This window comes from Saccopteryx bilineata, chromosome 10 (genome assembly GCF_036850765.1).
Source record: "Saccopteryx bilineata isolate mSacBil1 chromosome 10, mSacBil1_pri_phased_curated, whole genome shotgun sequence".
Taxonomy (NCBI): Eukaryota; Metazoa; Chordata; class Mammalia; order Chiroptera; family Emballonuridae; genus Saccopteryx; species Saccopteryx bilineata.
Window position 1 is genome coordinate 7,360,897 of NC_089499.1, and position 22,147 is coordinate 7,383,043.

Genomic DNA, 22,147 nt, shown 5'->3' on the forward strand with positions numbered 1-22,147 from the left:
CCGGGCGCTGGGGATGGCTCCTTGGCCTCTGCCCCAAGCGCTAGAGTGGCTCTGGTCGCGGCAGAGTGACGCCCTGGAGGGGCAGAGCATCGCCCCCTGGTGGGCAGAGCATCACCCCTAGTGGGCATGCCGGGTGGATCCCGGTGGGGTGCATGCGGGAGTCTGTCTGACTGTCTCTCCCTGTTTCCAGCTTCAGAAAAATAAAGAAAAAAATATATATATAAAACAGGCCCTGGCCGGTTGGCTTAGTGGTAGAGCGTCGGTCTGGCGTGCAGAAGTCCTGGGTTTGATTCCCGGCCAGGGCACACAGGAGAAGCGCCCATCTGCTTCTCCACCCCTCCCCCTCTCCTTCCTCTCTGTCTCTCTCTTCCCCTCCTGCAGCGAGGCTCCATTGGAGCGAAGATGGCCCGGGCACTGGGGATGGCTCCTTGGCCTCTGCCCCAAGCGCTAGAGTGGCTCTGGTAGCGACAGAGTGACGCCCCGGAGGGGCAGAGCATCGCCCCCTGGTGGGCATGCTGGGTGGATCCCGGTTTGGCACATGCGGGAGTCTGTCTTACTGCCTCCCCATTTCCAACTTCAGGAAAAAAAAAGGGGGTGGTGGTATATATACAAAATTGAATACTACATGGCCATGAAAAAGAAAGAAATCTAACCTTTTGCAATGGCTTGGATGGACCAAGAGATTATTAGGCTAAGTCAGGGGTCCCCAAACTTTTTACAGAGGGGGCCAGTTCACTGTCCCTCAGACCGTTGGAGGGCCGGACTATAAAAAAAACTATGAACAAATCCCTATGCACACTGCACATATCTTTTTTTTTTTTTTTTTTTTTTTCATTTTTCAGAAGCTGGAAACAGGGAGAGACAGTCAGACAGACTCCCGCATGCGCCCGACCGGGATCCACCCGGCATGCCCACCAGGGGCGACGCTCTGCCCACCAGGGGGCGATGCTCTGCCCCTCCGGGGGGTCGCTCTGCCGTGACCAGAGCCACTCTAGCGCCTGGGGCAGAGGCCAAGGAGCCATCCCCAGCGCCCGGGCCATCTCTGCTCCAATGGAGCCTTGGCTGCAGAAGGGGAAGAGAGAGACAGAGAGGAAAGCGCGGCGGAGGGGTGGAGAAGCAAATGGGCGCTTCTCCTGTGTGCCCTGGCCGGAATCGAACCCGGGTCCTCCGCACGCTAGGCCGACGCTCTACCGCTGAGCCAACCGGCCAGGGCCCATATCTTATTTTAAAGTAAAAAAACAAACCAGGAACAAATACAATATTTAAAATAAAAAACAAGTAAATTTAAATCAAGAAACTGACCAGTATTTTAATAGGAACTATGGGCCTGCTTTTGGCTAATGAGATGGTCAATGTGCTCCTTTCATTGACCACCAATGAAAGAGGTGCCCCGGAAGTGCAGCGGGGGCCGGATAAATGGCCTCAGGGGGCCGCATGTGGCCTGCGGGCCGTAGTTTGGGGACCCCTGGGCTAAGTGATATAAGCCAGGCAGAGAAAGACAAATATCATATGATCTCACTTATATGTGGAATCTAATGAATAAAGTGAACTAAGGAACGGAATAGAGGCAGAGGCAGAGTCACAGGGAGCAGAGGGACAGCTGTCAGAGGGAAAGGGGATGAGGGGATGGGATCAGAGAAGGTGAAGGGATTAGTGATATTATATCTACATTACACGTAGATAAAGTTAACAGGACAGCAAATCCCAGAGGAAAGGGGGGAGGGTGTTAGGAGGAGGAGGACAAAGGGGGTGTAATGGAGGACATAGGGGTGGGAGGTGAGGATGTTATATTGAGTGGGACACTTAATTCATGTTAACAATAAAATTAATAAAAATAAACATCAAAAATTTCAAAAGTAGAAAATAATTATAATTTCCTATGTTTCTAGTGTTTTTCAATGTACTAAATACATGTTAGTTTCCTTGTTTTTTATTTTCTTGTATAATTACAACTGAAAGAATTTTTAATGTTTCAACAAAACATTTAGAAGATCACAAAACAATTGTAATTTTTCCCATTGATATTACAGTCACTTTGCATGATTTCAGCCAGCTTTGTTACTTTTCTGGTCTTGCATTACTGTGCAAAATGAAGACTATTCTGTGTGTGTGTGTGTGTGTGTGTATCACACAAAGAGAGAGAGAGACAAAGAGAGGGACAGATAGGGACAGACAGGAAGGGAGAGAGAGATGAGAAGTGACAGTTCTTCGTTGCAACACCTTGGTTGTTCATTGATTGCTTTCTCATATGTGTCTTGACCTGGGGTGTGGGGGGGTAGGGTGGCTACAACTGACCGACTGACCCCTTGCTCAAGCCAGCGACCTTGGGCTCAAGCTGGTGAGCCTTGCTCAAACTAGATGAGCCCATGCTCAAGCTGGTGACCTCGGGGTCTCGAACCTGAGTCCTCCGTGTCTCATTTCGATGCTCTATCCACTGCGCCCCACTGCTTGGTCAGGCAAGACTATCTATTCTTAATTGTTGAAAATTTAATTTTTTTCTTAAGCTTCTAGTGGCACTCTACCCTTTTATTGCAGAAATTTGTACATATATGCATATAACAACTACTCATGCTTATTTTCAGCAAGTTTTGCTTTTTTTTTTTTTTTAAAGAAATGACTATCTTTTTTTTTTTTTTTAATTTTATTTATTCATTTTAGAGAGGAGAGAGAGAGGGAGACAGAGAGAGAGAGAAGAGAGAGACGGGGGAGGAGCAGGAAGCATCAACTCCCATATGTGCCTTGACCAGGCAAGCCCAGGGTTTTGAACCGGCGACCTGAGCATTTCCAGGTCGACGCTTTATGCACTGCGCCACCACAGGTCAGGCAGCAAGTTTTGCTTTTTAATCAAATGTTGTACTTGCTGAAAATAATGTCTGTCTTCTTAAAATAACAAGAAAAGAGACATCCTTAAAGTTGGCATTGCCTGACCAGGCGGTGGCGCAGTGGATAGAGAGTCAGACTGGGATGCGGAGGACCCAGGTTCAAGACCCCGAGGTTGCCAGCTTGAGTGCAGGCTCATCTGGTTTGAGCAAAGCGCATCAGCTTAGACCCAAGGTCGCTGGCTTGAGCAAGGGGTTACTCGCTCTGCTGTAGCCTCCCGGTCAAGGCACATATGAGAAAGCAATCAATGAACAACTAAGGTGTTGCAATGAAAAACTAATGATTGATGCTTCTCATCTCTCTCTGTTCCTGTCTGTCTGTCCCTATCTATCCCTCTCTCTGACTCTGCCTGACTCTGTAAAAAGAAAAAAAAAAGGCTGGCATTAAGGAGAATCTCATATGTCTAGTGTTTTCTTTCTCTCTGATAGCTGTTTTATTGAGATATTATTCATATATTATACAGTTCACGCATTTAAAGTATAGAATTCAGTGGTTTTTAAGTATATCTTCAATATATGTAACCATTAATTGCTACAGTTTTAGAACATGTTTATCACTCCCAAAAGAAACTCCATATTCTTTAACCATCACCTCCAATCTTTTCTCTTCCTACCACCCCCTTTCAGCCTTTGGCAACTATAGTCTTTATGTCTTTATAGATTTACCAGCTCTGGACATTTCACATAAATGGAGTGGTATAATATGTGGTCTTTTTTTGTATTTTTCTGAAGCTGGAAACGGGGAGAGACAGTCAGACAGACTCCCGCATGCGCCTGACCGGGATCCACCTGGCACGCCCACCAGGGGGTGATGCTCTGCCCATCTGGGGCGTTGCTCTGTTGCGCGACCAGAGCCATTCTAGTGCCTGAGGCAGAGGCCATAGAGCTATCCTCAGCGCCCGGGCCAACTTTGCTCCAATGGAGCCTTGGCTGCGAGAGGGGAAGAGAGAGACAGAGAGGAAGGAGAGGGGGAGGGGTGGAGAAGCAGATGGGCGCTTCTCCTGTGTGCCCTGGCCTGGAATCGAGCCCAGGACTCCTGCACACCAGGCCAATGCTCTACCACTGAGCCAACTGGCCAGGGCCCTCAATGTCTTTTTATCTGTTTTTTGGGGGCTAGGAGTTGGGCTGTTGGGGTTGGTGGAAGTGGTAAAATAGAGTGTTATATTGCCTCTGACTTTTCAGTGTATTTAATGATCTTTTATCTCTGCCTCAGGCTTGCTGTAAAAAGTAATTACAGGTTATTTAACCTCTAAGTGCTTTGCTGTCCTCATTTTAAATTGGAGTGTTAATATAGCTACATACTAGAATTGTTCAACATATAATTGAATTAATATATGTAAATATACTGCTCACAAAAATTAGGAGATATTTCAAAATGAATATGAATTGATAAAAAAGAAGCATTTGGCATTTTTATTAAACAAGAACATCAGAAAAGCAAACAAGTCAAAGAAAGTTGTTCGATCATGCAAATGAGATGCAAAACCAACTTTTATTTCATTGGTGAAAATACACTATACATAAGGCTGAAAGTACTGGAGTATCTTCACGTTCTCTGATCCCCTAAATTATGTGATGAGTATAGACTATATAAGTACTCAGTCAATGTTGAAATAATGCTGGAGAAGAATCCTTGTTTTTTCATACAAATCAGACTCAACAGGTTCAATATTGGGACTAGATTATGAAGTTGTTTTACAATTAAAAAATTGTGACAGTAATTTTTTTTTTTTTTACTGGCATTAAATAATTCTGAAAGTCTCTTTGTTCACTTGTAGTGGGGAAAATTTTGTAGAATAAGTGATTTTTAGAAATGGTCAATATGTGAGCTCTTTTTTCCCTGATTTCGTTTTTTCCTTTTGGTTGCCTGAATAGTAAAAATAGATCTGGTTTCCAGGGTTATCACAGCTTGTAACAAAAAGCTTTTGATAAAGTTTGCTGTTGGATCACTAGGATGAGATCATTCTTTCCTAAGTAGTTTGTAATGTCCAAAGTATTTGTTGAAACAAAAGCCTGCTGGGTAGGCTAACCACACAATAAGCCTGACTTTGTGGTTATGTTTAGGGCAGGAGTGTGGGTTTTCTGTGTGATAGAATACCAGTGATATGTAGAAGAAGGTGAAAGGTACTTGGCACAATACCTGTGCACTCTGTTGGCCACGTGTAGAAAGAGATCAGACTGATAAAGGGGCTCAGGATACACTTAAGGTTGGAACCTGGGCTTAGGCCTTCATTGAGATATAATGAATTACAGTAATTGAAAACAGAATAGCTCTTCTACATTTGGATCAGTGCATCTCTAATTAAAAATATAAAAGATATTTTGAAACTGGAGAGAGGTGAATGCCACGGAATTAATTGTACTCTCTAAAATGGTCAATTGTTGCCTGAGTGGGGGTGGAACGAGGTAGTGCATCAACCTGGGATGCTGAGGTTCCAGGTTCGAAAACCTGAGGTGGCTGGCATCAGTGCAGGCTCGCCAGCTTGAGCGTGGGGTCATCAACATAATCATTAGGTCGCTGGCTTGAGCAAGGGGTCGTTGGCTTAGCTGGAGCCCCCGGTCAAGGCACGTATGAGAAGCAGTCAATGAACAATTAAAGTGGTGCAACTAGAAGTTGATGCTTCTCATCTCTCTCCTTTCCTGTCTCTCTCTCTCTTGTCTGTCTGTCTCTCAAACAAAATAAAAAGTAAAAAGGAAGCCTGGCCTGTGGTGGCACAGTGGGTAGAGTGTTGACCTGGGACATTGAGGTTGCTAGTTTAAAACCTTGGGCTTGCCCAGTCAAGGCACATGTGACAAGCAACAAGCAAGCAGTAAACAACTATAGTAAAACAACTAGGAGTTGACACTTCTCTCTGTCCCCTCCTCCTCTCTTTGTAAAATCAATAAATAAAATCTTTAAAAATTTTTTTGGGCCTGACCAGGTGATGGCACAGTGGATAGAACATCGGACAGGGATGTGAAGGACCCAAGTTTGAGACCCCGAGGTCTCCAGCTTGAGCGTGGGCTCATCTAGTTTGAGTAAGGCTCACCAGCTTGAGCCCAAGGTTGCTGGCTCGAGCAAAGGGTCACTCAGTCTGCTGTAGCCCCCCCCCCCCCCCCCCCCCGTCAAGACACATATGAGAAAACAATCAAACAACTAAGGTGCTGCAACGAAGAATTGATGTTTTATCTCTTCCTTTCTGTCTGTCCCTCTCTCTGACTCTCTCTGTAATAAAATAAATAAATAAATAAAATTAAAAAAATTTTTTTTGGGGGGGGAAAGAAAATGGTTAATTGTTCTGTAAATTTTACCGCAATAAATTATTAACGACAACTGGGAGGAAAACTGGTATATTCACTTCTCTGTTTGTACCAAATTAAATTGTTCACTTCAAGTTCACATCATGGATATTGACTAGTGGCACAATGCAAGAATTGATAATTAAATGGGATACAAAGATCTGTATCAGGTTAGCATGGCATTCAAAAAAAAAGAATAGCTATTTGGCGCTATTTCTTTTTTTTTTTTTTTAAAGATTTTAAGTAAATTTGCTTCTTGTAGTTGCCTTAATCAGACAAACCCAGGGCTTTGAACCAGTGACCTTAGTGTTCCAGGTTGATGCTTTATCCACTGCTCCACCATAGGTCAGGCTTGGTGTTATTTCTGATAGGTGACCTCTGAGAAAACTCAAAGCATTCTAGCCTAGTATAGGAAATGGTCAGAATTATAATACCCCTTATCTTTCACTTGCTTCCTGCTTTGGAATATGGGACTGAAAGGAAATCCTGGTTCTAGTTGAGACTCAAGGATGACCTTGAACAAGTATCTTTGTTAATCCCCTTAGTCCTTTTCTTACTTATAAAATAAGAAGGTTGGATTTACATGCCCTTTTAAAAGTCTTGTCATTCAGTTGAAAATATTAGATACACATTGCTAAGGTGTTTTGTTTTTCTGAACAATAATAAGTCCTTAGTAGTAGAGTTGGTCACTGTTGTCTATGAATCAACAAAGTTGGTTTTACAGAGTACCAGTGGTAAGACTTCAGATTTGAAGGTTCAGTGGATAGCCAGTTGTCAGTGATTAGAGACTTGGAAGGTACTCTCATACAGATTTTCCTCTAGGCTTAACTAAGTCTCTTCAGGGAATTGTAGATTGTAAGAGTGCAGTTCTAGGTCCTGGATTAGATATAAGTTGGAAGTGAATACTGGTGATTATTAGAATATTAAAGGGGGTTATCCCTTTTTTCCATCTGTTTTTGAATACCTGGTCTGGGGAACATAAGGGAAGTATTGTGAACAATTAATATTTTTCTGTTTTAGAAATTTCTATAAATAAGGCTCACATGATTTTTATGCGTAAACAATATAAAATATTGAAATGGCACTTAGCTCTAGTGGCAGTAATCAAGCACTTGAATGGCTAACTCTCTGACCACTTTATTTTTATTTATTTTTAGATTTTACTTATTCATTTTTAGAAAGAGAAAAGGGAGGAGGAGCAGGAAGCATCAACTCCCATATGTGCCTTGACCAGGGAAGCCTGGAGTTTCAAACTGGCGACCTCAGCATTCCAGGTCAACACTTTATCCACTGCATCACCACAGGTCAGGCTCTCTGACCACTTTTGAAGTGCACATTCTGACCATGTCTAGAAACAAAGACAATTTATAATTATTGCATTTTCTTTCTTTCTTTCTTTTTTTTTTTTTTTTTTGCATTTTTCTGAAGCTGGAAACAGGGAGAGACAGTCAGACAGACTCCCGCATGCGCCCGACCGGGATCCACCCGGCACGCCCACCAGGGGCGACGCTCTGCCCACCAGGGGGCGATGCTCTGCCCATCCTGGGCATCGCCATGTTGCGACCAGAGCCACTCTAGCGCCTGAGGCAGAGGCCACAGAGCCATCCCCAGCGCCCGGGCTATCTTTGCTCCAATGGAGCCTTAGCTGCGGGAGGGGAAGAGAGAGATAGAGAGGAAGGCGCGGCGGAGGGGTGGAGAAGCAAATGGGCGCTTCTCCTGTGTGCCCTGGCCGGGAATCGAACCCGGGTCCTCCGCACGCTAGGCCAACGCTCTACCGCTGAGCCAACCGGCCAGGGCGCATTTTCTTTCTTTTTAGTGCATGCATGTGCACGCAAGAAAGAGACAGATAGGAAGGGAGAGAGGAGAAGCATCAACTCATAGTTGTAAAACTTTTAGTTGTTTATTGATTGCTTCCCATAAATGCTTAATTGGGGGGCTCAAGCCAGAGACCGTGGGATCATGCTGATGATCTCACGTTCAAGGCGATGACCTGAGTGTCCCAGGTTAAAGCTCTATCCACTGTGCCACCACTGGTCATGCAACATCATTTTTATTTTTTTGTATTTTTCTGAAGTTAGAAGCGGGAGGCAGACAGACAGACTCCCGCACGTGCCTAACCAAGATCCATTTGACATGCTCACTAGGGACCAATGCTCTGCCCATCTGGGCGTAGCTCCGTTGCAACCAGAGCCATTCTAGCACTTGAGGCGGAGGCCATGGAGCCATCCTCAGTGCCTGGGCTAATTTTGCTCCAATGGAGCCTTGGCCTGCGGGAGGGGAAGAGAGAGATGGAGAGAAAGGAGAAGGGGAAGGGTGGAGAGGTAGGTGGGCACTTCTCCTGTGTGTTCTGGCTGGGAATTGAACCTGGGACTTCCACCACTGGGCTGACACTCTACCGCTGACCCAACCGGCCAGGACCCAGGAATATCAGTTTTTTTTTTAAAAGAACTGTCTTTAGCCTGACCAGGCGGTGGCGCAGTGGATAGAGCATTGGACTGGGATGCAGAAGGACCCAGGTTTGAGACCCTGAGGTCACCAGCTTGAGCACTGGCTCATCTGGCTTGAGCAAAAAGGCTCACCAGCTTGGACCCAAGGTCGCTGGCTTGAGCAAGGGGTTACTCGGTCTGCTGAGGGCCCACGGTCACGGCACATATGAGAAAGCAATCAATGAACAACTAAGGCATCGCAACGAAAAACTGATGATTGGTGCTTCTCATCTCTTTCTGTTCCTGTCTGTCTGTCCCTATCTGTCCCTCTCTCTGACTCACTCTCTGTCCCTGTAAAAAAATAAATAATAATTAAAAATAAATAAATAAAAAGAATTGTCTTTATTGATTTTAGAGAGGAGTGTGTGTGTGTGGGGGGATAGGAGCGAGAAGCATCAATTCGTAATAGTTACTTCTCTTATGAGCCGTGATTGGGTAAGCCTGGCGTTTCAAACTGGTGACCTCAGCATTTAAGGTCAACAATTTATCCACTGTACCACCACATGGTGGGCGCATCAATTTTTTACATGAATATGTCCATAGAAGAATTTTTAACAAAGATTTTATTTATTGATTTTAGAGAGAGGACACAGAGAAAGGCAGGGGGGAGAAGGAGTGAGAAACATAGTTGCTTTCTGTATGTGCCTTGACTGGTCAAGGCAGGGGTCTCAAACCAGCAACTTTAGTGATCCAGATTGATGCTTTTATTCATTGTGCCACCACAGGATGGGTAAGAAATTTTCACTTAAATATTTTCAAATTAATTTTAAAAATTGTAGAAAATAGGTTTATAGTAAAGTTGTGAGGATGGTACAGAGTTTCCATATACTTCATACCCAGTTTCTCGTTATTAACATTTTACATTAATATGGAATATTTGTTACAATTAATGGACCAGTTTTGATACATTACTAACTGAAGTTCATACTTTATTTGGGTTTACTTTTTCTGTTCTAGGGTTTCTTCCAGGATACTACATTAATTTAGTTGTCATGCTTAGGCTTTTCTTGGCTGTGATAGTTTCTCAGATTTGATTTTTAGTGATATTTTTTTGGATGACTTTGGCAACTTTGAGGATTATTGATCTGACATTTTGTAAAATGTCCTCCAAGTGGGATTTGGCTGATCTTTTTCTTATGGTTAGACTGAGGTTATGGATTTTGAGAGGGAAATTACTGCTCTGGCCAGTTGGTCAGTGGTAGGGTGTCAGCCTAGCCTGTGGATGTCCTGGGTTCAATTCCCAGTCAGGGCACACAGGAGAAGTGGCCATTGGCTACTCCACCCCTACCCCACTCTCTCTCATTCTCTCTTGCAGCCACAGCTGGATTGGTTCTAGTGCATCAGCCCCAGGTGCTGAGTATGGTTCCTTGGAGCCTCCACCTCAGGCACTAAAGTGTAGCTTGATTGTGAGCATGGCCCTAGATGGGCAGACCATTGGCCTCAAATGGGGGTTGCTAGGTGGATCCCAATCAAGTTACATGTGGGTATCTGTCTCTCTCCCCTTCTCTCACTTGGAAAAGAAGAAAAAGGAAAAAAAAGAAAGAAAAGAGAAGAAGATTATGAGGTAAAATGCTTTATTTTTTTTTTGCTATTATGTCAAGGGTATATACTGTCAACATGACTTAGCAGTGTTAATATTAATAATTTTTCTTTTCGGCCCTGGCCAGTTGGCTCAGCGGTAGAGCGTTGGCCTGGCATGCGGGGGACCCGGGTTCGATTCCCGGCCAGGGCGCATAGGAGAGGCGCCCATTTGCTTCTCCATCCCCACCCCCTCCTTCCTCTCTGTCTCTCTCTTCCCCTCCCGCAGCCAGGGCTCTATTGGAGCGAGGATGGCCCGGGCGCTGGGGATGGCTCCTTGGCCTCTGCCCCAGGCGCTAGGGTGGCTCTGGTCGCGGCAGAGCGACGCCTCAGAGGGGCAGAGCATCGCCCCCTGGTGGGCGGAGCGTCGCCCCTGGTGGGCGTGCCGGGTGGATCCCGGTCGGGCGCATGCGGGAGTCTGTCTGTCTCTCCCCGTTTCCAGCTTCAGAGAGAAAAAAAAAAGAAAGATAAACAAACAAACAAACAAAATAATTTTTCTTTTCTTTAGAGAGACAGACAGAAAGGGAGAGAGATAAGAAGCATCTACTTGTAGTTGCGTCACTTTAGTTGTTCACTGATTGCTTCTCATATGTGCCTTAACTGAGGGCGGGGGGCTTCAGCTGAGTCAGTAACCCCTTGCTCAACAGTGACCTTGGGCTCAAGCTAGTGATCTTGGGCTTCAAACCAGGGACCATGGGTCGTGTCTATGATCCCACACTCAAGGCAGCACTAGTTATTACATTAAGTCATATGAAAAAAATATTTTTATAGGTCAAAAACAAATATCAAGCATTTTATATGGTTCCACCTACTAAATATTAAATACATTTTGTTGACCTGAGATGTCAAATCATAGTCAAAATGGTAGGCTTAAAAAATACATTATAGGGCCCTGGCCAGATGGCTCAGTGGATAAAGCATCAACCTAGGATGCTAGAGGTCATGGGTTCAACCCCCGTTCAAGTCACAAATACGAAGCAATCAGTGAGTACACAACTAAATAGAATAAGTGAAACAACGAGTTGTTGCTTCTCTCTCCTCTCCATTTCAAATCAATGGGGAAAAAACCCCCACAGAAAAACTTTATAGATAATTCTTTTTATAAATCAAGTGAGTTGACTTGCCTGTGATCTTATATCCGGCTATGACAGAGGTAAAGAGAAGCCAGATGGCCTACCAATGATGAATTATTTTATTTTATTTTTCTTCTTTTTCCAAGTGAAAGAAGAGGAGATAGGCAGACTTCCATATGTGCCCCGACCAGTATCCACCTGGCAACCCCTGTCCAAGACTGATCCTCTGCCCATCTAAGGTTCTGCTGGCAACCAAGCTATTTTTAGCACCTGAAGCAGAGGCTCCATGAAGCCATCCTCAGTGCCTGGGCCAGTGTGCTCGAACCAATGAGCCATGACTGTGAGAGGGGAAGAGAGAGAGAGAAAGGGAGGGGTCAAGGTGGAGAAGCAAACGGTCACTTTTCCTGTGTGCCCTGACCAGGAATTGAACCCAGGACATTCACATGCTGGGCTGATGCTCTACCACTGTGCCAACCAGCCAGGGCCAAATTATTTTAAATCAGACTTGAGTTATTGTTAAAAGCTTGGTATTTCTTCTCTTGTAGAAATAAAGGCACAATTAGAAGCTGTGTATTTGACAATAGGCCTAATGCCCATAGTACTCTCCTTAGAAATGATCACAAATGCCATTTTCACATGATATGCTTAGATAGAATGTAATACTTTAAATATCTCCTTAGAAAATGAGGGTAATAGAGTAACAAATTATATAAAGTTTTATGCAATGTGTTAGTTTGTTGTGATATACAGAGTTGCTAATATTTTCAGCCATATTTTACGGATACAAGTCCAAATGTGTGAACTAGTGTCAATCATAGTATCTGGAATGGATGTCTGTAAGACTTTCACAAGTATTTTTGTAGAAATTTAAGGTCCCTCATGTTTATATGGGAAACTGTATCTTGCTGCCTTTTTGTAGGTTTGTAACAAAAGAACCTGATTCTTTTATTAACTAGTGTAAATTTTAGAAAATCTCTTTATATCAGTTTATTTTTAAAATGAGGGTTTTAGATATATAAGGTTCTTTTTTTTTTTTTTTTTTACCTTTTCTTTTCTGAAGTTGGAAACGGGGAGGCAGTCAGACAGACTCCTGCATGCCCCCGACCGGGATCCACCCAGCATGCCCACCACGGGGCAATGCTCTGCCCATCTTGGGGCGTTGCTCTGCTGCAATCAGAGCCATTCTAACGCCTGAGGCAGAGGCCACAGAGCCATCCTCAGCGCCCAGGCAAACTGCTCCAATGGAGCCTTGGCTGCTGGAGGGGAAGAGAGAGACAGAGAGGAAGGAGAGGGGGAGGGGTGGAGAAACAGATGGGTGCTTCTCCTGTGTGCCCTGGCCGGGAATCGAACCTGGGACTCTCACATGCCAGGCTGACGCTCTACCACTGAGCCAACTGGCCAGGGCCAGATATATAAGGTTCTTGTATTAGTTGGGTTATTAATGTTATCTCCTTTCATATATCTAGCATTTCAGTGACTTGACACAGTTAAGATTTATTTCTTGCTTCCTGTGATGACTGAAGAATTCCAGTTCCTTTCATCTGGTGTCTTCGAGTCTTACACTGGATCCTTTTTTATTTATTTGGTTGAGAGCAAAGAGCACCAGCAAGGAGGAGCTTATTTCATGTTTTGTGGTGAAGCATATTATTTCATCTTGCATTCCACTGACAAAAATCCAGTCATATGGTCTCAACTTGTAACTGCCAGGGGGGTAGGAAATATCTTTCTGAGTACTCAGGAAGAAGAAATAGGACTGGGAGCATTGAGCACATCTTTGCTGTACTCCCATTCAGTTTGGATTCTATATTCACTACCAAAATCTTTCTCCTATTGAATGATATATGTTCTACCTTTGATTACTCAGAATTTACTTATGAATTTCTTGGAAGAAATTTAGTTTGGAAGTCTTTGATTTTAGTTTTTGAACTCTTTGGTGCTTGCTAAATTTAGCCCCCCCCCCCCAAGTTGGTTATATCATGTTATTTTCTTTTGTAATTTCATTTGTGGTTTAAACTTTTTTATTTCATTATACTTAGCTTATTTTTGAAGGATTAAAAATACATTTATGGCAGAAATCTGCCATAAATTATTGTATAAGAAATACAGTAGAAAAAAAAAACACAGCCATCATCAGAACTGCCAAGTCATTGTCCATGTATGTTCAGTCTATCAGCCCACTATCAGGAAGGAGAACAGACAGACTTTATATTTTCTTTTAAAGGTCAGCACATGCAGACTTGCAGACCATTAGAGAAGCACATTCCAGTGAAGAGGCAAAGTTCTTTTTGCCTTGTACCCACTTAAGATTAAATTTGAAGAGTCAGCAAAGGCTTTTCAGCTTTGATTTCAAAAGCTGCTGTTTTAGAGTTAGCCCCCAACCCCTTCCTTTTCTTTCTATGATACAGTATATATACACCCTTTACATCTAAGTATAAAGTGTAATTCTTCATGGATCCATCCTGTGTTAGTAAATCTGATGAGAATGTTCTAAGTATTAAATGCATTCTTTTCTTAAACTATATAATGAGCTCAAAATAATGCCACAGTTCAGGTTGCATAGTGTTTGAATCAATACTTTGTGTTGTTCCCCTTCAGTAACTTCTCTACCCCTAATTTTTACTTGTCTATTTTTTCCTGATTAGCATAAAAATATATGACATCTGTAGCATCTGTACCACATATGTAAGGTCATTCAACTTCTTAAAATTATAGTGTTTGTGGAAAGGTTAATTTTGGACAGTATTTTTCTAGGTGTAATAATGCATTACCATCATCCTGGAGTTTTTCATTTTTCTTTCTTTTCTTTTTTTAAGAGAGAGAAAGAGGGATAGACACAGTCAGTTAGGAAGGGAGAGAATGAGAGGCATCAGCTTGTAGCTGTAGCACTTTAGTTGTTCATTGATTGCTTTCTCATAGGTGCCTTGACTGGGGGGGCTCTAGCTGAGCCAATGATTCCTTGCTCAAGCCAGTGACCTTGGGCTCAAGCCAGCAACCTTGGGCTTCAAGTCAGTGACCTTTTGGGCTCAAGCCAGTGACCATGGGGTCATGTCTGTGATCCCACACTCAAGCCAGGGACCCCGCGCTCAAGCTAGATGAGCCTGCGCTCAAGCTCACAACCTTGGGGTTTTAACCTGGGTCCTCAGTGTCCCAGGCCGACGCTCTATCCACCGTGCAACCACCTGGTTAGGCTTATTTTTCTTATAGGTTAATTGTACTGTTACTTGGGTGCTACGGTTTTCCTAGGGTGCCGTGTTCAGGTGTCATTTTCCTGGAAGTTCATTCTCAGTAAAGGTGTCTGGAAGGAAAATAAATGTTTTGGATTTATTGCATGTTTGAATTTGCCACTTGGTCCTCACTTGATAAATTGGTTGAGTATAAAACTCTAGGGTTTTCTTTTTTTGTTTGTTTGGTGTTTAGGTAAGAGTAGAGGAGATTGCCTGACCAGGCGGTGGCGCAGTGCATAGAGTGTCAGACTGGGATGCTGAGGACCCAGGTTCGAGACCCGAGGTCGCCAGCTTGAGCACGGGCTCATCTGGTTTGAGCAAAAGCTCACTAGCTTGGACCCAAGGTTGCTGGCTTCAGCAAGGGGTTACTCTGTCTGCTTGAAAGCTTCCGGTCAAGGCACATATGAAAAAGCAATCAATGAAAAACTAAGGTGTCGCAATGTGCAAAAAAAAAAAAAAAAAAAAAAAAAGAGTAGAGGCCCTGGCCGGTTGGCTCAGTGGTAGAGCGTTGGCCTGGCATGCAGGAGTCGCAGGTTCGATTCCCGGCCAGGGCACACAGGAGAGGCGCCCATCTACCTCTCCACCCCTCCCCCTCTCCTTCCTCTGTCTCTCTCTTCCCCTCCCGCAGCCACGGCTCCATTGGAGCAAAAGATGGCCTGGGCGCTGGGGATGGCTCCTTGGCCTCTGCCCCAGGCGCTAGAGTGGCTCTGGTCACGACAGAGCAACGCCCCAGATGGGCAGAGCATCGCCCCCTGGTGGGTATGCCGGGTTGATCTCAGTCAGGCGCATGTGGGAGTCTGTCTGACTGCCTCCCCGTTTCCAGCTTCAGAAAAATACAACCCCCCCCAAAAAAAACCCCAAAACAAACACAAAAAAAAGAGTAGAGAATATAGTGAGGCAGATGCCCACATGTGTCCTGACTGGGATCCACCTGGCAACCCCGTCTGGGGCTGGTTCTTGAGTACTGAGCTATTTTTAGTGCCTGAGGCCGATGTGCTTGGACCAACTGAGCTATCCTCAGTGTCCAGGGCCACACGAACCAATGGAGCTGGCTGCGGGAGGGGAAGAGGGAGAGAAGGGGGAGAGAAGCAGATGGTCGCTTCTCCTGTGTACCCTGACTGGGAATCAAACCTCGGACGTCCATATTGCTGGACCAAAACTCTAGGTTTAACATTTTGGTGGGTTTTTTTTGTTTTTTTTTCATTTTTTCATTTTTCTGAAGCTGGAAACGGGGAGAGACAGTCAGACAGACTCCCGCATGCGCCCGACCGGGATCCACCCGGCACGCCCACCAGGGGCGACGCTCTGCCCACCAGGGGGCGATGCTCTGCCCATCCTGGGCGTCGCCATATTGCGACCAGAGCCACTCTAGCGCCTGAGGCAGAGGCCACAGAGCCATCCCCAGCGCCCGGGCCATCTCTGCTCCAATGGAGCCTTAGCTGCGGGAGGGGAAGAGAGAGACAGAGAGGAAAGCGCGGCGGAGGGGTGGAGAAGCAAATGGGCGCTTCTCCTGTGTGCCCTGGCCGGGAATCAAACCCGGGTCCTCCGCACGCTAGGCCGACGCTCTACCGCTGAGCCAACCGGCCAGGGCAACATTTTGGTTTTAAAAGGCATCACTCCATTACTTTCTAGCATTTACTGCTGCTGTTAGAAATCAGAAGATAATCTGTTCCTCATTACTTGGTGCTGCTTGGGGAATTCTCTTTTGGTTTTTCCTTTTTCTACCTCCTGTCCTTGTCTCTCTCTTCCCTCAGTCATCCTTATGCTCTCCACCTTTCCTCTTTGTATGTAAAATATATGCAAAATTTAAAGAATAATAAAAAGATAAATATCCACGAGTCTACCACCCAGCTTACAAAGTTGAACTTTTCTAAGCCCCTTGTTTGTACCTTCCGTATTGAAATTTTCCCTTAGAGTGTATCACTATCCTGAATTTTGTGTCTTTTCTTGTGTTTAATAATTTCAGTACAAATGTATGACTCCTTTAGCACCGTGTAACTGAAATTCACCCGTGTTGATTGGTATATCTGTAGTTATTTCATTTTCAATGCTGTATGGATTTCATTAACTTAATATAAGATTTCTTCTATTCTCTGATGTACATTTGGATTGTTTTCAGATTCTTGTTATGAATAATGCTGCTCTGATATTCTCGTATATGGATGCAAGTGTTTATCTAAGAATCTAAACATATCTAGAAGTGGAAAGCCTGGGAAGGATATGTATAAATTCTACCTTATAAATAATGATATACTGTTGTCTAAAATGATTATATCAATTTGTAGTAGTGCATAAGAGGTCTCCTTGCTGCTCATCCTTTCTAATACTTGATAATTGTCTTTCTCATTTTAGCAATTCTGGTTGATATTTATTGGATCTTAATTTATCTCTCCCTGATTATTAGTGAAGTGAATCACTTTTTATGTGTTTATTGGCTATTTGGATAGTCTCCTACTATAAGAAGTAGCTCTTTTTTTTTCTTTTTAATAGGAGTTCTTTATATATCCCATGGATAAGTTCTTTTCTATGTATTATAGATACCTTCTTCAACCCTATGGTTTGCTTTTCATTCTCTTAATGATATATATATTTGGATGGACATAAATTTGTACTTTTAGTGTAGTCCAGTTTATCATTTTTAGTGTTTTGTGGTTTGTGATTTGTGCGACCTGTTTAAGAAATCTTTGCTTATCCCATGATCATAAAGATATTCTCCAAATTATCTTCTAGAAGCTTTATTGTTTTTTTTTTTTTTGTTTTTTTTTCATTTTTCTGAAGCTGGAAACAGGGAGAGACAGTCAGACAGACTCCCGCATGCGCCCGACCGGGATCCACCCGGCACGCCCACCATGGGGCGAGGCTCTGCCCGCCAGGGGGCGATGCTCTGCCCATCCTGGGCGTCGCCATGTTGCGACTAGAGCCACTCTAGCGCCTGAGGCAGAGGCTACAGAGCCATCCCCAGCGCCCGGGCCATCCTTGCTCCAATGGAGCCTTGGCTGCGGGAGGGGAAGAGAGAGACAGAGAGGAAAGTGCGGCGGAGGGGTGGAGAAGCAAATGGGCGCTTCTCCTGTGTGCCCTGGCCGGGAATCAAACCCGGGTCCTCCGCACGCTAGGCCGACGCTCTACCGCTGAGCCAACCGGCCAGGGCTAGAAGCTTTATTGTTTTATCTTTCACATTTAGACCTGCCATCCAAATGGAATTTTTAAAAAAATATTTTATTGATTGATTTTACAGGGGGAGAAGGAGGAGTAAGAAGTAGTTGCTTCATTCTAGTTGTTCCTTGGTTGCTTGTCATATGTACCTTGACCAAGCAATTCTAGGGTTTCGAACCAGCGACCTCAGTGTTCCAGGTCAACGCTCTATCCACTGTGCCACCACAGGCCAGGCTGGAATTGGTTTTTGTGTATAGATGAGGTAGAACTCAAGGTACATTCCCCCAGTAATCAGATATCCAGTTGACTCAGCACCATTTATTAAAAAGACAGTTTCCCCCCCAACTGCTCTTCAGTGTTACACTTGTCATAAATTAAATGTGCATATCTAGTGGCTCTTTTTTGAAACTGTTCTCTTGTATTGACCTCTTGTTGTGCCGGTGTCACAGTGTCATTAGCTGAAATGTATATATTGAGTTGTTCAGGCTTGTATATACTTACTGATTTTTGTCTACATGATGTGTTATGATATACTCCTATTAATGAGGACTCGTCTCTTTCTCCTTATTATGCCAGTTTTATGCATTTGAAAAATAGCTGTGGTGTTAGGTACACGCAAGTTTGGTATTTATTGGTAAATCTTAGTGAATCAAACTTTTTGTTACTTTATTTCTATTAATGGGTTTTTGCTTAAGAGTCTGTTTTGCTTGGGTTTTATATACCTATACCAATCCGCTATGCTTTTTTGTTATACAGCTGATCCTGCTGTAGTAGATGATGCTGGTGCCCTGTCTAGATTCCTTTTACCAGCCAGTGTACACACCTCATGGCCACCCCCAAACCAGCTTTGGGTGTTAGCTGCCAAGGGCAGCAGCAGATAGCAGCCACCTCCCCCAGAAATGCCTGGGAAGTTACATCCCTCCCTTTCCTATGACCCATAGCCAGTGACTGCCTGATGAAGGTTACAGAGACCTGGCCCCCTTGCCTCACGGTGGCACTGACTTTGTGGTGTGGTTGTGCTTCATAGCTTCCTAAGAGGAGGTGGAGGCTAGACTTCAGCTAAAATCACAGCTTTGTTTCCCTTCCTCACTCACAGATTTCTCTAAGGGAACTCACTCCCTCAATAGATCACTTGCTTAAGTCTTAGGCTTTACTTGTGAAGGGAGGGAGAAGCAAGGGAGACTGTGTCTCTTTCTAGTGTTAAGTTTTACAAATCCTGTTTTTGTTTTATATTTCATTTTAATGAACTTTCTTTTCTTATTTTTTATTTTATTTATTTTTTAAGTGAGAGGAGAAGAGATAGACAGATTCCGCATGCACCCTGACCGAGATCCACCTGGCGACCCCCATCTAGGGCCGATGCTTAATCAACCAAGCTATTCTCAGCATCTGAGGCTGATGCTCAGACCAACTGAGCTATCCTTAGCACCTGGGACCGCTGCTCAAACCAGTCGAGCCACTGGCTGCAAGAGAGAGAGAAGAGGGAGATGGAGGGGAAGAGAAACAGATGGTTGCTTCTCATGTGTGCCCTGACCAGAGATTGAACCCAGGATATCCACACACCAGGCTGGAGTGTTTCCACTGAGCTAACTGGCTAGGGCCCAGGGCTTTTCACTTTTTTCTTTTTTAATTATTTTTTATTCATTTTTTAGAGGAGACAGAGAGAGAGAGAGAAGAGGGGAGGAGCAGAAAGCATCAACTCCTATTTGTGCCTTGACCAGGCAAACCAGGGTTTTGAACCAGCGACCTCAGCATTCTAGGTCGATGGTTGATCCACTGCGCCACCACAGGTCAGGCCAGGCTTTTCACTTTTAACACAGATCTTTACCTCTGTTTCAGGTACAGTGTTAAAAGTTATGTTAATAGCCCTTGTCAGATAGCTTGTTTGGTTAGACCATTATCCCAAAGGGCAGGGGTTACTGGGTTTTTTGTTTGTTTGTTTTGTTTTTGTATTTTTCTGAAGCTGGAAACAGGGAGTCAGTCAGACAGACTTCCACATGTGCCTGACCGGGATCCACCCGGGATGCCCACCAGGGGGCGATGCTCTGCCCATCTGGAGCGTCACTCTGTTGCAACCAGAGCCGTTTTAACACCTGAGGCAGAGGCCACAGAGCCATCCTCAGTGTCCGGGCCAACTTTGCTTCAATGGAGCCTTGGCTGCGGGTGGAGAAGAGAGAGACAGAGAGGAAGGAGAGGGGGATGGGTGGAGAAGCAGATGGACGCTTCTCCCGTGTGCCCTGGCTGGGAATCGAACCCAGGACTCCTGCATGCCAGGCTGATGCTCTACCACTGAGCCAACCGGCCAGGGCACAGGAGTTACTTGTTTGATCCTTGGTCAAGGCACATACAGGAACAGCTGGATGTTCTTATCTCCCTCCCCTCCCTTCTTCTCTTGCTAAAATTAATAAATAAAAAGTTTTAAAAAATGTTAATAATAACTTGGAATATTCCTTTGACTTTTTGCTTTGCCTGTTCAGTTTTCACTTAATAGTATTAGTTTTACTTCTAAGTCTTTCCCCCTTCTACTTAAAAACATCTGTAAGTTACTTTTATGTTAAAGGCAACACATTTACCACCACTAAGATCATTCTACAAAATGCCTACTAAGTATTCCTGTAGTATTTATGCCTACTCAGAATTCTTCCTGCTCAGAATTGCTAACCTACTGTACTCCAATGCTAATTCTGCTCTAGAACCAACAGTAGAAAAACCAGGAGGGTCCTTGCAGCTAGTCAGATGTCAGTCCCAGCCAGAGAAGGCTGACCATCATGACATAGAACAGAGCACACCCAGCGATGTGCATGTGCGTTTAATGAGAACCTATGAGGTGTCACTTGGTGCCCAGGGTAAATGCAAAAGATACTATCTTTGCCATCTAGGAACTCGGAGTCCAAGGGGGCCTCTAGAACAGACACACATGGTAAATAAGTAATTCTCGAATCAGCAGCGCACATCTCTGTCTCCTTTCAGTTCTACCACTTTTCTTTACTTTCACTGGTATACAATAAAATATGGTATATTATGGCTCTGAACTTCGGAGAAAAACCCACTTTGCCTGATGGAGAGGTTTTTCTGAAATGAAATAGTTCTCAAAAGCTAAGAGCTGATCAAATGTGAATACTCTTCCTTTTATCCAATTTCTCTAGCAATGAGTCATCTTAAAATTACATAATTTGTTACTCTTGGACAGAGACATGTAAGCTACTACTATAGAGACTTAATATAAAATATATTTTTTTAAAATATTGATTTTAGTGAGAGAGGAAGGGAGAGAGACAGAGACAGGAGCATCGGTCCGTTCCTGTATGTGCCCTGACCAGGGGTGGAACCGCACCCTCTGCCCTTTGGAGTGACGCTCTAACCAGCTGAGCTATCCGGCTGGCCAGGGCACAGAGACTGAACATTTTAATAATTGTAAAAGTTTTAATATTTATACAGTGATGTTAACATCAATGGTGGCAGCTAATCTCTTGAATAAAAACCTATTTGTATTTTGCCACGTTGCATCATGATGTTGTGTGTTTCTAAAAGCAGAAAGCTATTTTTATGGCTCTGCCTAATATTGATAAGATGACTGACATGGAGAGCTGGTTTGTATGGTAACGGCCGGTTGGCTTTCTTTCCATGATTGCTCTGGCATAAGGTATGTTTGGAAAGTAGAAGAATGAGGTGAATATTCTTTTTTTTTTTTTACAGAGACAGAGAGAGAGTCAGAGAGAGGAATAGACAGGGACAGACAGACAGGAATGGAGAGATGAGAAACATCAATCATTAGTTTTTCATTGCGTGTTGCAACACCTTAGTTGTTCATTGATTGCTTTCTCATATGTGCCTTGACCGCGGGCCTTCAGCAGACCGAGTAACCCCTTGCTTGAGCCAGTGACCTTGGGTCCAAGCTGGTGAGCTTTTGCTCAAACCAGATGAGCCCATGCTCAAGCTGGCGACCGCGAGGTCTCGAACCTGGGTCCTTCCGCATCCCAGTCCAACGCTCTATCCACTGCGCCACCGCCTGGTCAGGCAAGGTGAATATTCTTAATTAGTGATGACCCTTCGGCATTGAACCTATTTACTCTTTTTATGGTTCTGAAGAGTTTATGTAGTTTTGGCATTTCTGATTAATTTCAAATTAGACACGTTCTTTTATTAACTTCTATTGTACCATTTTATGTATTTATTTATTAAAGATTTTGTTTATTTATTTTTAGAGAGGATAGAGACAGAAAGGGCCAGGAAGCATCAACTAATACTTGCTTCTCATATGTGCCTTGACCAGGAGATAGATAGATAGATAGATAGATAGATACACACACACACATACACACATACACAAACATACACACACACACACACACCATTTAGTCACTGTCCTTGACTTTTGAGAACTAGTAGTTTATAGGAGCTACTGGTGTTATGTATACAGCTAACTACAGCACAGATTAGACTGTACCTGTTAGAATAAAAGTACAGGTGATGGG

At 44.0% G+C, this 22,147-nt stretch overlaps 1 protein-coding gene across 21 annotated transcripts in view; it reads left to right on the forward strand.

Annotated features, from left to right (window-relative positions):
* MAP4 (microtubule associated protein 4) overlaps positions 1-22,147 on the forward strand; it is a 174,622-nt gene that overhangs the window by 23,947 nt on the left and 128,528 nt on the right. Inside the window, exon 1 of one of the 21 annotated variants that reach the window (XM_066246019.1) lies at positions 7,349-7,462. The exons of the other annotated variants lie outside the window; for them this stretch is intronic. The gene's annotated coding sequence lies outside the window, so the exon portion shown is untranslated. Of the gene's footprint in view, positions 1-7,348; positions 7,463-22,147 lie in introns of those variants that run through there. 21 annotated transcript variants of the gene reach the window in all.